Raw genomic sequence first — 4,440 nt, forward strand, 5'->3', positions numbered from 1 at the left:
GGCTCAAGGAAGAATTGAGGAAAGGTGAAGAGATTGGAATATAATCGAAAGATTGAATGATTGAACTGATTTTTTTGAAGCGACATAGAAGATCCAGAGGCATTCAGGGGAATGCAGTGTCCATCAGACGATTGAGCAGCTTGCTTTTGCCAATAGAATGGACTTGGATTTTTGGGAGAAATGAGAAGGCAACTTAAAGAGCAGTAAGTAGTTTATTGATTTTAGGAGACCTATCTATAATTTTCTACTTAATCTCTATTTCATGTCATTTGGAAGTTGATATGTTACGTGGTTGTTGTCACATTCAAAGGGGCACATATATTGTGAAAGTTTCAGAGAATTTGTTGAAATTGATACATGTCTAGGTGTCCATTGAAGATGTCTTTATTTACCTTTGAATTACGTCTTTACTTATCATTTTTCTTCTTGCTCATTCAGGAGGAGAAAAAAAAAATTACCTATCTATCCATATTTGGATGAGTTGCTTCAAACTGTTCATGATCACGAGGTTTCTATATCCCCAAGTTACATCTAGTAATAAAGTTCTTCAAACCAGTTGGTAATGAACTGTTTTACGCTTATATTTGTGTTTTGTACCAACTATTGTGAATTTCCATGTTTTATGCGTCTGCCTAAACACAGACCCAAATGTATGTCTACATGGATGTCATTCAAGGTGTAAATTTGTTTGTCACGATGTTGAATTTTTGCTTTTTATAGGTTCTTGTCATTGTTGGCGAAACTGATCCTAGGAAGACTATGCAGATACCCAAATATCTTCATGAAGCTGGATATACAAAGTATGGAAGAGTTTTATTTTATTTTTGCTTATAACATCTTCTGGCGATTTCCTCAATACAAATTGCTCTCACCTTCTTGTGAAAGATTTGGATGGATGGTTGGAGGCAATGTTACCGAGCTCATCTTATTTGTATACAGACAAACACATCCCACCCACAGGCTAGAATTTTAATTATTATAATTTTTTCCACTTTTAATCTGATTATAATTTATATCGATGCTGAAAAAAGATACTTAGTTTCTTTCTGTGATAAAATGTTCTTCTTGTATTATGATTTGCAACATTCTGATTTAAATTGTAATTAATCTCCCTGGTTGCCTATGCAAACTAAATCTAGAAGATCCTTTCTCTTCAATGGTGTGGGTTTGGTTACTTGAGAATATCTGGAACTCAGTTTTGGTTTTAATCGTGACTGTGTCGTTTACAGGTTGGATGTACACAGCCACAGAAGGTTGCTACTATGGGTGTTGCTGCCTGAATTTCTCAAGAAATGGGTGTCAACCTTGTGCATAAGGTAGGCTACCTTCAATGCGGAACTCTGGTTTGTTCTGGATAGCTCGTCATTATTCTGATCTTAGTACTGATTAAGGTTTGTTGGTAATGATGAATATTTTAGTTACTGCATGTGTTTGCTTTATCATGTGATGAAATGTGCATGCACATTTTGATTCCAATATGTCATTGGCTGCTACGGATGTTTCTGATGAAGAACAACCAGATATGAAAGAATCGGCATATTTATGTCTTAGGAATTTTTCTACATCTTTTGTATCATTTAATCAACCTTCTTGGGATTTCGATATTACTACTTTTCCTATTTGATGATGTTTTTTGAAATGTACTTTCTGTTTCTTGTTTGTGTTGGTTGATGTAATTTGATTTCCTTTGTATTTGGATATTGCTAACTATGTAATTCTCCTTTGTTGAAGCCCAACAGTAATGTTTTATGTCATCTGCAGGTTGGTTATTGCATCTATTGTGACGAGATGCAATAACCAGCCGATTGAGCTATCAAAGGAGGGATGAGAATTCGAACTAGTGACCTCCGTTTCATGAGGAGTGATTTCCAGCCGATTGAGCTATCATTTGAGGACAAGAAACTAATTACTTGAATGCAATTGTAGTTACTATTCTCTAAAGAGTAATTTTAAATATCACCTCATGTCTCCTTTGTGTCTTCGAAAAATGGTCAAGAAGAGATCAAAACAGCAATAGGAGTTTGAAACATGCAAGAGATGTACAAGATCAGCTTGAAGGGCTCTTGGAAAGGGCTGAAATCGAACTATCCTCAAACCCCAAAGACTTAAGACGCCATAAAAATATATATATATATTAAAAAAAAAAAATGGCATCTACCTCTATGTGCCGTAAATGGTCACTTCTACTGTTGCCTTTGTTATTGAAACATTTATATGTCTTCCTTTGTAAGGTTTAAAACTTTTTGTAATTATTCAACAAGGTTAACATGCAAACATACCTAGTTTGGGAATGCCTTATAAAAAAATTGTAATTTGAAAACGTAAAAAAATTTGCACTTTTAAATCGTAGGCAATAAAGTTTTTAAAAACACATGATTTTATCGACTAAACTCCAATTTTAAAGGTCAAATTAAAATTTTACCAAACATTAAACTTTATTTTTAAATCGTACGTTTTAAAATTGCAACCTCAATCCTATCGTTATTCTATGCAAATTAGTCGGCTAAATTTATTCAAAGAAAGCTTCGTGATCAAATTTGAGAGGGTTGGAGCTTCTCCAAAAAGAGTTTTTTTTTTTTTTTTTTTCCTAAACCAATAAGGAAAAAAGTTATAAGTGGTGGATCTTTTATATTCTTGATTCGAAAGGAAAAAAGAAATGGAGAACGGTCAAGAATACTTTGAACACTATGATGAAAATGGATCAGGAATGCTTCTAATCACTAAACTAAAAGCGCCCATCTAATTAAAAAAAGGACACAAAAAATGCATTGCTAGAGACTTGGCAACAATCGTGCCAACTATACAAAGAAAGCTAATTAAAAAAGAAAACGGAAACATCTTGGTGGACTCGAGGATGAGGCTCCTTAAACATCTTTTACTGTTTAGGTAGGAATATGTATGATTTTGTTGGTAAATGGGGGAGCAAAAAGGCCGGCCATCCATGATGTCATAGTTTTCAACGTTTGCTAGGAAAAGTTGAACAATGCATTATGACTCACTGGTTCTGTGCACTCAAAAAGAAGCATCACAAGATGGTGCTGTTTAATTGTGCTTGTAATTTTTTTTTTTTTTTTTTTTTTTGAACTTTTTGGATTTTGGATAATCCAGACGGATTACAAAGAAGATAATCCACAACAAAATGAGCCGTTGATTATTTTTCTAGTTGTTAAATTAAGTGGAGAACTATGGAAAAAGTTATTCCTATCAATTTGAGTTGTATGAATTCAAGTTCTTTTGACCAACTTTTTGGTAATATTTGGAGACACAGAGATCACAATGGTGGGATGTAAAAGAAAAATATCATATGATCTCCTACTTTTTCACCCATTGGGATACCGTTTTTCTCTAAATTGGGTTGAAGGAATAGTAACTGGAACACCCGTTGAGATAGTTTTTTTCTAAACTGAGTTGAATGATGTAAATAGACACATGTTATTTTTATAAACTGAGTTAGAGAAACACTTATTAGGACAATTTTTTATTTTTTATTTTCTCTAAATTGGGTAAAGGATGCAAATAAACACATGACATTTTTATAGACTGAGTTGAAGGGTGCAAGTTGTAGCAAAAAATAAAAAAAAACATGTCTTTCTCCTTGCTTTCTCAGCACATCACAAGGTGGTAGAAAAATCTGGAAGCCGTAGGAAAAAGAAGATTGCAATTGCAAAAGGGTGGATCCAGGTAGGGCCATTAGAAGATTCCTTGTTGCACGAGAGAGGAGAGAAGATTATTGTTTGAACATGTTGATTACCTTTGTTATCATCATTAAACTTCTTTTTAGACCAAACGACAACCACTCGTTCAACTGTTTTGTTTCACCCCAGCTGGACTAAAGTAGCCAACCTCATTGGGATAAAAAAAAAATTTAGAGATATGTTATAGTATAATAAAAAGATCATTTTTTGTCCATAAAAATCTTAGGTGGCAAGAAGTCACAGGCCCATCATGCAGTAGGTAGGGTCATAGCAACTCCAGATGAAACCTATGATCTCTTGCCACCTAAAACTTGTATGGGCAAAAAATAATCTTTTTATTACGCTAAAGCATTTCTCAAAAAGTGGTTTGTCCATCTCTTTTAAGATATGGGCAAAAAATGTGAAACATGAGCATTTTATTGGTCAATAAAATACACTTACGGGAAGAATAATAGCCTTGGATGAAATGGGCGGTTGTTTTGAGTTTGCTTGAGCTCTCAGCCAAATGAGTCAATGACAATGACAAACAATAACAAGACAAAAAAAAACATAATAGTTTTGTTGAACACGTCACCTCGTCAGCTTTGCATAATTCCTACTCGAATGTTCAAGTTTCCTCTAATTTCCATTGGTCAAACTGCTGAATCTTTCCATATATATTGCACGTTTTCGCAAAGCATCAACACTCTAATAAGTAATGATGACAGAAATTAAAAAGAAAAGAACAAAAAAGAAAAGAAAAGAA

The 4,440-nt window shown here is 33.9% G+C and overlaps 1 long non-coding RNA gene across 2 annotated transcripts; it reads left to right on the forward strand.

Annotated features, from left to right (window-relative positions):
* Positions 1 to 450: 450 nt before the first annotated feature.
* On the forward strand, positions 451 to 2,075 carry LOC132173864 (uncharacterized). Of its 2 annotated transcripts, XR_009439354.1 has the most exons (4): positions 451 to 559; positions 721 to 800; positions 1,230 to 1,316; positions 1,762 to 2,075. It is a non-coding gene; the product is annotated as an uncharacterized LOC132173864 (long non-coding RNA). The 2 variants fall into 2 exon arrangements; XR_009439353.1 differs by having other exon boundaries at positions 1,230 to 2,075.
* The last annotated feature ends 2,365 nt before the right edge of the window (positions 2,076 to 4,440 follow it).

The sequence above is a fragment of the Corylus avellana genome, chromosome ca3, assembly GCF_901000735.1.
Source record: "Corylus avellana chromosome ca3, CavTom2PMs-1.0".
Classification (NCBI taxonomy): domain Eukaryota; kingdom Viridiplantae; phylum Streptophyta; class Magnoliopsida; order Fagales; family Betulaceae; genus Corylus; species Corylus avellana.